A 10,934-nucleotide genomic window follows, 5' to 3' on the forward strand; every position below is an offset into this window, starting at 1 on the left:
AGGGGACAGAGGGAGGGGACGGGGTTAGGGGACAGAGTGAGGGGACGGGGTTAGGGGACAGAGTGAGGGGACGGGGTTAGGGGACAGAGGGAGAGGGCGAGGTTAGGGGACAGAGGGAGGGGGCGGGGTTAGGGGACAGAGTGAGGGGGCGGGGTTAGGGGACAGAGGGAGGGGGCGGGGTTAGGGGACAGAGGGAGGGGACGGGGTTAGGGGACAGAGGGAGGGGACGGGGGTTAGGGGACAGAGGGAGAGGGCGAGGTTAGGGGACAGAGTGAGGGGGCGGGGTCATGGGACAGAGGGAGGGGGCGGGGTCAGGGGACAGAGGGAGGGGGCGGGGTCAGGGGACAGAGGGAGAGGGCGAGGTTAGGGGACAGAGGGAGGGGGCGGGGTTAGGGGACAGAGTGAGGGGGCGGGGTTAGGGGACAGAGGGAGGGGGCGGGGTTAGGGGACAGAGGGAGGGGGCGGGGTTAGGGGACAGAGGGAGAGGGCGAGGTTAGGGGACAGAGGGAGGGGGCGGGGTTAGGGGACAGAGTGAGGGGGCGGGGTTAGGGGACAGAGTGAGGGGGCGGGGTTAGGGGACAGAGGGAGGGGGCGGGGTTAGGGGACAGAGGGAGGGGGCGGGGTTAGGGGACAGAGTGAGGGGGCGGGGTTAGGGGACAGAGTGAGGGGGCGAGGTTAGGGGACAGAGTGAGGGGGCGAGGTTAGGGGACAGAGGGAGGGGGCGGGGGTTAGGGGACAGAGGGAGGGGGCGGGGTTAGGGGACAGAGTGAGGGGGCGGGGTTAGGGGACAGAGGGAGGGGGCGGGGTTAGGGGACAGAGGGAGGGGGCGGGGTTAGGGGACAGAGTGAGGGGGCGAGGTTAGGGGACAGAGGGAGGGGGCGGGGGTTAGGGGACAGAGGGAGGGGGGCGGGGTTAGGGGACAGAGTGAGGGGACGGGGGTTAGGGGACAGAGGGAGAGGGCGAGGTTAGGGGACAGAGTGAGGGGGCGGGGTTAGGGGACAGAGCGAGGGGACGGGGGTTAGGGGACGGGGGTTAGGGGACAGCGAGGGGATGGGGTTAGTGACAGAGCGAGGGGACGGGGGTTAGGGGTCGGGGTTAGGGGACAGAGGGAGGGGCGGGGTTAGGGGACAGAAGGAGGGGGCGGGGTTAGGGACAGAGGGAGGGGCGGGGTTAGGGACAGAGGGAGGGGCGGGGTTAGGGGACAGAGGGAGGGGGGCGGGGTTAGGGACAGAGGGAGGGGCGGGGTTAGGGACAGAGGGAGGGGCGGGGTTAGGGACAGAGGGAGGGGGCGGGGTTAGGGACAGAGGGAGGGGCGGGGTTAGGGACAGAGGGAGGGGGCGGGGTTAGGGGACAGAGGGAGGGGGCGGGGTTAGGGGACAGAGGGAGGGGACGGGGTTAGGGGACAGAGCGAGGGGACGGGGGTTAGGGGACGGGGGTTAGGGGACAGCGAGGGGATGGGGTTAGTGACAGAGCGAGGGGACGGGGGTTAGGGGACGGGGGTTAGGGGACAGCGAGGGGATGGGGTTAGGGGACAGAGCGAGGGGACGGGGGTTAGGGGACGGGGGTTAGGGGACAGCGAGGGGATGGGGTTAGGGGACAGAGCGAGGGGACGGGGGTTAGGGGACGGGGGTTAGGGGACAGCGAGGGGATGGGGTTAGTGACAGAGCGAGGGGTCGGGGTTAGGGGACAGGGTTAGGGGACAGAGTGAGGGGACGGGGTTAGAGTGAGGGGACGGGGTTAGTGACAGAGCGAGGGGACAGAGCGAGGGGACAGAGCGAGGGGACAGGGTTAAGGGACAGGGCGAGAGGACGGGGTTAGGGGTCGGGGTTAGGAGACAGGGTTAGGGGACAGAGTCGGGGTCGGGCGGCGGCTCGTGCCCACACTCACGTGCGTCGTAAGCGCGGGTCGAGCGGAGGGTGCTGCGCTCCGTAAACCGGCTGGACACTGGGCACAGAGTCGCACAGAGTCACACACTCACTACGTCCAAACATCCACACTTACCGCTGCGGGGGTGAAAACGTGTCTCCGATAAGAACCCAACTGTCCACAACGAGTCGCGCTTTGTAAAAATAAAACCCTACTTTACAAATAAACAAAAAAAAACAAATAAAAGCCATAATATAATAAAGATGAGCGGGTCCCAGTCAGCCCCATTCATTGAAAAAGGTTCCCGTGTGTGAGCCCTAATGGCCGCTCTGTCTCCTCCTACGCAGCCTGTGCCTTAAAAGGGCAAAAAGGCGGGAGGCCCTGCCGTCGTGGGGTGGGCGGGGCCACAACAGAGCTTGATTGACAGGCACTGGAGCCAGTCAATGCACTGAAAATGCTTCCAATTTTTGGGCTGATAAACAAAACCCAGCGTAGTCACATGGGTCACATGGGTCACATAGGTCACATGGGTCACATGGGTCACATGGGTCACATAGGTCACATGGGTCACATGGGTCGCATGGGTCAGAGCGATTTTTTGAAAAAGAAAAACTCTTTGGAGCCAGAGTTTTAAGCCGTTCCTGGGACAGTTGAAGTCCCGTTAGAATCAACGCTACCAAGTGTCTCTTGGAGTCGCCGCTGGCCACCAGGGGGCGGTATTACAGCAATGTCAGCTCCATAAGGACCAGAGAGAAGCGCGTTCCTCGCCCATTGGAAATGCAGCACAGTTCAAATTAGAGTAGAGCTGGATACCGTTATATTTTCTTCGATACTTTAGCGATACGTGGTTTTCGATACCAATACCTGAACGATACTTTTTCCAATACCTTATACTAGGGCGTGGGCCACTAACGATATATTAATCGCTTGGCTGTGAGTGGCGTCGCTTCAGGACGTGTTGATGGAGGAAACTTAAAGTGAACGTTTGTTGGAGGCTCTTGGCGCTAACTCTGCTTCTGATTGGATGAGACACAGATGAATATTTATCTCATTTTCAATGTACAAAACACTTCAGAGCCTAACTTTAAAAACAAAGCAGGTTTTCATAAAAACTACACACTTTTCATGTCATGTTTTGCTCTATTTGAGTGTGTTTACTGGAAAACGACGAGTTGATTACTAAAATAGTTGTTAAATATTTCAATAATCGATTGTTTCAGCCCTAACTCGGGCATTAACAGAGAAGTCGACCTCGTTTCAGAGTCGACTGGTCGTGTGTTTCTAATTCTGCCTGTTTTAACATTAATGTCCAGGCGGAACCAACTAGTGGCTAGTTATTTTTACCGGTTAGCGGAAACTTTTAGTGCTGCACATGGAGAAGAGGAGAGAGAGAGAGAGAGGGAGAGAGAGGGGAGGGAGAGGAGGAGAAAGAGGAGAGAGAGGAGAGAGAGAGGAGGAGAGATGGGAGGAGAGGAGAGAGAGGAGAGAGAGAGGAGGGAGAAGAGGAGAAAGAGGAGAGAGAGGAGAGAGAGAGGGGAGAGGGAAGGAGAGAGAGGGAGAGAGAGAGAGGGAGAGAGAGAGAGGGGGAGAGGAGGGAGAGAGAGGGAGAGAGAGGGAGAGAGAGAGAGGGGGAGAGAGGGAGAGAGAGAGAGGGGGAGAGGAGGGAGAGAGAGGAGAGAGAGGAGAGAGAGGGAGAGAGAGAGAGGGAGAGAGAGAGGGGGAAAGAAAGAGGAGAGAGAGAGGGGGAGAGGGAAGGAGAGCACACACAGAGCAAACAGCAGAAAGGTAAAACAACAACAACCTCACAATAGACATAAACAGATAGTAACTTAGTAAGGCAACGATGAAATAAAAAATGTGTTAACGTCCTTATAACTGAGGCGTTTTTTCCTCCGCTGTTACGATGATCAGAAATCAGAAGTTCAAGCCCAAACTCACACTGAAACATTTGTCCGATCCAAGTTTGGGCCGTGGTTTGTGATGTTTTGGCCTTGTGTGTGTGTGTGTGTGTGTGTGTGTGTGTGTGTGTGTGTGTGTGTGTGTGTGTGTGTGTGTGTGTGTGTGTGTGTGTGTGTGTGTGTGTGTGTGTGTGTGTGTGTGTGGGGGGGGGGGGGGTCAGTCTGATAACGCGGGCGGTTTTACTGTGGTCTTATCGCGGTGCGTTCAGGGACAACACGGCGTCTCCGGTTGTTTAAGATCAGTGCGAGACAAAGGCCACGCCCGTCCCTCAGAGATCCTCCTCACGCCGTCTCGGATTACACGCCTCCTCCCCCCGGCGTGGACGGGCCGACGCCGCACACTTTGATTGATTAAAATACTAGCATAGAAAGATAAAAACAGTTTAATCCTAATCACCGTCGTTAGCGATGTTTTATTGTAGTTATTTTACAAGAGTCTGTCAAGAGAAGTAAATATACTGCAGTACTGCACAGAAGAAGGACACACGTGACTTATTCCAAGGTAAAATGATTCATCAAAATCTCCCTGACCTTCATCCACAATCTGTAAATCACCAGGAAACACGGCTCTGGGTAAAACATGATAACAGGAGCGGAAAATACTTCATCCTTTGTTAGTCCTGCAGTACTTTACTTTGAGCTACCTCTGAGTTACTTTGGGCAAAATATAAATATAAAGTTGAGTTTTTGTCACATTTTTGTTGAGTTTTTGTCACATTTTTGGTTGAGTTTTTGTCACTTTTTTGTTGAATTTTTGTCACTTTTTTGTTGAATTTTTGTCACTTTTTGTTGAATTGTTGTCACTTTTTGGTTGAAGTTTTGTCACTTTTTGGTTGAGTTTTCTCACTTTTTGTTGAATTTTTGTCACTTTTTGTAGAGTTTTTGTCAAATTTTGGTTGAATTTTTGTCACTTTTTTGTTGATTTTTTGTCACATTTTTGTTGAATATTTGTCACTTTTTGGTTGAATTTTTGTCACTTTTTGTTGAATTTTTGTCACTTTTTTGTTGAATTTTTGTCACATTTTTGTTGAATATTTGTCACTTTTTGTTGAATTTTTGTCATTTTTTGTTGAATTTTTGTCACATTTTTGGTTGAATTTTTGTCACATTTTTGGTTGAATTTTTGTCACATTTTTGGTTGAATTTTTGTCACTTTTTGTTGAATTTTTGTCACTTTTTTGTTGAATTTTTGTCACATTTTTGTTGAATATTTGTCACTTTTTGTTGAATTTTTGTCATTTTTTGTTGAATTTTTGTCACATTTTTGGTTGAATTTTTGTCACTTTTTGTTGAATTTTTGTCACTTTTTTGTTGAATTTTTGTCACATTTTTGTTGAATATTTGTCACTTTTTGTTGAATTTTTGTCATTTTTTGTTGAATTTTTGTCACATTTTTGGTTGAATTTTTGTCACTTTTTTGTTGAATTTTTGGTTGAATTTTTGTCACTTTTTGGTTGAATTTTTGTCACTTTTTGGTTGAATTTTTGTCACTTTTTTGGTTGAATTTTTGTCATTTTTTGGTTGAATTTTTGTCACTTTTTTGTTGAATTTTTGTCATTTTTTGGTTGAATATTTGTCACTTTTTGGTTGAATTTTTGTCACATTTTTGTTGAATTTTTGTCACTTTTTGTTGATTTTTTGTCATTTTTTGGTTTAATTTTTGTCATTTTTTGGTTTAATTTTTGTCACTTTTTTGTTGAATTTTTGTCACATTTTTGATGAATTTTTGTCACATTTTTGTTGAGTTTTTGTCACTTTTTTGTTGATTTTTTGTAACTTTTTTGTTGAATTTTTGTCACTTTTTTGTTGAATTTTTGTCACAAGGACGGCAACAGCGCAAGGAAGACGATCAGTTCTGTAGGCCTTAGCTTTCAAATGCTCTTGTAACTCGAGTGACTTGCATCGTAATGCCTGATATATTACTGTGTTTTGTGTAAGTAATATGTTACATTCCTTAGTTACAGATATAACTACTATACTTTTGTAGTACTGAGAGCATTTTCTCCAGTTCAGTTTTACCCAAATCCTGTAGGCCAGTGTAACACCTCATTTGAAAGCTAAGACCTACCAAAACTAAATTGATCTTTTTCCTCACGTCATCAGATTTTTTTTCATCACTTTTTTTGTTGGGCGGTCGTCTCATTTTCGGCAGATTTTTGTGACTTTTTTGTCAAATTTTTGTCACTTTTTGTCATTTATTTGTACATTTTTTGTAAATGTTTTGTAAATTTTTCGTCCATTTTTTTTTACATTTTTTGTCACTTTTTCATCAATTTTTTCTAATTTTTTTGTCAAATTTTTCTCACTTTTTTGTCAAATTTTTGTCACTTTTTGTCAAATTTTTGTCACTTTTTGTCATTTATTTGTACATTTTTTGTCACCTTTTCATCAATTTTTTCTCAATTTTTTCGTCAAATTTTTGTCACTATTTTGTCAAATTTTTGTCACTTTTTGTTATTTATTTGTACATTTTTTGTAAATTTTTTGTCACTTTTTCGTCCATTTTTTCTCACTTTTTCGTCCATTTTTTCTCACTTTTTTCACATTTTCATCCTTATTTTCGTCTTAGTTTTGTTGCTATTTTCTCACCTTTTTTCCAGAAGCTTTTGGATTGGGGTAAAGCCAAGCTGGAGAAAATGTGCTCGTTCATGTGGGGGTTAACCTCTTAACTCCCGCCTGAACCGAGAGGATCTTTTTCCTCACGTCATCAGATTTTTTTTCCATCATTTTTTGGTTGGATATTCATCTAATTTTTGTAGCTTTTTTGTCATTTTTTTGTCACATTTTTTTATTTTTTTCGTCAATTTTTTATCACATTTTTGTCACATTTTTGTAACTTTTTTTTTCATTTTTTTGTAAATTTTTTGTCACTTTTTGTCATTTTTTCGTCCATTTTTTTATCAAATTTTTGTCATTTTTTTGTCACATTTTTGCCACTTTTTTGTCAAATTTTTATCACATTTTTGTCATATTTCTGTCACATTTTATCACATTTTTTTGTCATTTTTTTGTCACATTTTTTTTATTTTTTCGGCAATTTTTTATCACATTTTTGTCACATTTTTGTCACTTTTTTTTTCATTTTTTTGTAAATTTTTTGTCACTTTTTGTCACTTTTTCGTCAATTTTTTTATCAATTTTTTGTCATTTTTTTGTCACATTTTTGTCACTTTTCATCCATTTTTCGTCCCTTTTTTGCCAAGTTTACTCACTTTTTTTCTCACATTTCCATCATCGTTTTCGTCTCAGTTATGTCGCTATTTTCCCACCTTTTTTCCCAGAAGCTTTTGGATTGGGGTAAAGCCAAACCGGAGAAAACGTGCTCGGTTCAGGTGGGAGTTAAGGAGTTAAACCTTCTCTGTTTTTTTCTGAATCTCCGCTTTGACGCTGTTGTTTCTGTCCGGGACAAGTGTATTTAGTTAATAGTTCTACTTTAAACCTCAGCTTTCTACAACACCGCTTCATAGTGTCATTACATGTTATTATATGTTATTACCAGTGAATAAATCGTGTGTTTCTGAACATATGGAGACACTTTTGTAACAGCTGATACGTTAAGCTCAAGGCGTGAAGGAAACCGGATCGTCCACTTGCGTTAGCCATTACTGCACTGTCATAAACGGCCGGTAATTACTCGGGGAACGGAGTAATAAGCCAATTACAGCCGGTGAAGCAGCTCGATTTACGATGACACGACAAAAGCAAAGCGTGACATAAACAAACCGAAACCCCCCCGTGCCCTTTTTAAGCGAATCCCGACATTATTACACCGCGTTTCTCGACTTCGAAACACGCACCTTCCGGGAACCTTCGCGTTCCTCCTCCAGAAATTGGCCGCGTTATCGGTGGCCATAGTCGGATCCCGCAGCCCCCTTCGCAGCGCGGCGCATCCAGGCTCCTTCCAGCGCCGAAAACCCCGAGGGAAACCCGCTGTGTCTCGTGTGCCCGTCCGTGGCCCCCCGCTGCGGGCACCCGTGGGGCTGCGCGGCCGGCGGAGAGGGGGGGTTTTTACTGGTCCGGGTTCGCGCGCCGAGGCGGTGATGATGGAGCTCTGCGGGCCGCCATCTTGGAGCGGTGGCTGAAGGAGGAGGAGGCGCGTGATTGGCTCAGGCACCGAACAGGTGCAGCGCGAGCGGCCAATCACAGAGCAGGCATCGGCGCGCGTGTTAAAGATGCCAGAAAGGTGAAAAACAAAAGACGAATTAGTTTAACCTCTTACCATTCCAGACTAGTTTTGACCGTAGTATCATTATTATCATCATTATTAGCCTAGAATTACAACATTTGATTTTTACACATTAATGACGTCAGTGTTGATCTTTTGTTTTGCTGCTGAGTTTAGGAAACAGGGAAGACCCTGACGATATGTTGTTTTTTACTTTGTTATTGCATCTGCAAGCTAACATTATTAACCCGATTTCTCTCCTTTCTTTACTGATTACAGCAATGGCCGCTACCACAATAAAAATGTGATTTTGTTCCAAAATATTGTCTCTGTCCCAAATGAAGGCTCTGTCCTACAAAATACAATGAAAGGAGTAAAACATACAGTTTTAATTTCATAGAATAACCCAAATAATAGTACATGTCGCCTAAACTAAGTTACATGTCAACACATTCTAAATTACACAAAATAATCCCAACGATACAACTGTAAAACATGAGCTAAATACCGTCGTGTATCTGTCTTTGCCAGCAGAGGGCGCACTATCACTATTGGTTCTGCAGCTTTCCATGGTTGTATGTCCCATTCGGCCATGGGACTAGCATGAAAATGAGCCTACATGGCTAATTCTGCTGAGAAAACACATGTTGATTAATGTGCACCGTCCCAATTCAAATCAAATAAAAAATAAATAAAATTAAAACTTCACGGCAGGAACAGACTCGACAGGACGTGATGTAGTTTTACACTTTTATTGATTCTTCATCACACAAAGCAAACGGAAACATTCACAAAGCTTTAAAGGGAACATATCCTGCAAAACCCACTGTTCTGAGCTTTACCTCAGTATTTCACTACATTCACTTTGTTTTGAGTTCATCCTGGGACAAAGCTGTTCAATGTGGCTGTTTCTTCTTCTACAGCGTCAGCGCTTCGTTCTGCACTTCCTGATTATAATCGTGTTATTGTCGTTTTATAATTCCATAATCCAACATGACGTGGGTTCAGAGTGAGTTTCTCAGGCCGAGCTGAAGCTGTAAACCAGGCCGTCGATCAAAACTGAAGTTATTCCCACAGCTGCCAGCAGGAGGAGCTCCAGCTCTTTCTCCTGTGTTTCATTCTGACTATTTCATTCTTACAGAGACAGGATTTAAAACGATCAAACTTCAGTTTCCAAAAGAATGTTTTCACTGTGTTTAAGCCCCGTCTGCAGGAGACGTTCACTTTAAGATAATACTGGCACAAAAGGAAAAAGAATCTTTATGAATCCCACCGAGCGTCACCGACCGACTACATTCAGAGGGAGACGGAAACTACTCAAGTACATTTACTCAAGTCACTTTGGGAACACAGTTTTATTCTAACAGTCATTTAATCAGAACTACTATTTTGAAGTAACAGTATTTATACTTGAGAATATTTTTTTTAATAATAAAAATATGTACAGTATATACAATTTTGCGTTACTTTCCTGCGCACATTTTGATAAATGAGGCCCCAGGACTCGTCACAAAAATGAAAAAAATATGACAAAAAAATAACAGAAAATTATGAAAACGTGCCAAAAATGTCACAAAAATGTCACAAAAAATTACAAAAAACTACAAAAATGTGATGAAAATTTGACAAAAAAATGATTTAAAAAAAATGATGAAAAAGTGGCAAAAATGTCACAAAAAATGACAACAAAAAAATGTGACAAAAAGTGAAAAAAAAAATTCAGAAAAAAAAAATAGAAAAATGAGTTGAAAAACCCCCCAAAAAATGATGGAAAAAAAATCTGATGACGTGAGGAAAAAGATCCATTTAGATGAGTTGTAGGTCTTAGCTTTCAAATGAGGCGTAACACTGGCCTACAGGATTTGGGTAAAGCTGAACAGGAGACAATGCTCTCGGTTCAGGCGGGAGTTAAGAGGTTAAATAAGCCTAATTTCATAAACGGGTAAATCAGTCCCTCCAGGATTCCGTATTGGACTCGTCCCAAACGTCCCGTGGGGGCGGAGTCTGTTCAGCGCCGGTGCAGGTCGCTGTAGATCGGATCCATTTCCTCCAGACGCAGGTCTTGGTAAATCCTTTCAGACTCCGGGCGGATGTTCTCGTATTCTCTCTGAGGAAAATCACATTCAAGTGTTTAGTTATTAAAAAAGGCCCTAATCTTCACAATAACGTGTTTAATTATTCACTGATTTAATGTTTCTCATAGATTTATTGTGAAATTGTGGTCTTGACTTGACTGTAGGGCTGTGCAATTAATCGAAATTCGATTACGATTTCGATTACAACAGTAAACGATTACAAAATTAGCATAATCGCAAAAAATCGATTATAATTTTTTTTTTCAATATACATTTTTTTTTCTAATTTTTTTTTTCTAATTTTTAATTTTTGGATTTTTGTCACTTTTTTGATGGATTTTTGACACTTTTTTGATGGATTTTTGTCACTTTTTTGATGGATTTTTGTCACTTTTTTGCTGGATTTTTGTCTTTTTTTGCTGGATTTTTGTATTTTTTTGATGGATTTTTGTCACTTTTTTGCTGGATTTTTGTCACTTTTTTGCTGGATTTTTGTCACTTTTTTGCTGGATTTTTGTCACTTTTTTGCTGGATTTTTGTCACTTTTTTGCTGGATTTTTGTCACTTTTTTGCTGGATTTTTGTCACTTTTTTGCTGGATTTTTGTCACTTTTTTGATGGATTTTTGTCTTTTTTTGCTGGATTTTTGTCTTTTTTTTGGTGGATTTTTGTCATTTTTTTGATGGATTTTTGTATTTTTTTGATGGATTTTTGTCACTTTTTTGCTGGATTTTTGTCACTTTTTTGCTGGATTTTTGTCACTTTTTTGCTGGATTTTTGTCACTTTTTTGCTGGATTTTTGTCACTTTTTTGATGGATTTTTGTCACTTTTTTGATGGATTTTTGTCTTTTTTTGCTGGATTTTTGTCTT

The sequence above is a fragment of the Gobius niger genome (assembly GCF_951799975.1).
Source record: "Gobius niger genome assembly, contig: SCAFFOLD_133, whole genome shotgun sequence".
NCBI lineage: Eukaryota > Metazoa > Chordata > Actinopteri > Gobiiformes > Gobiidae > Gobius > Gobius niger.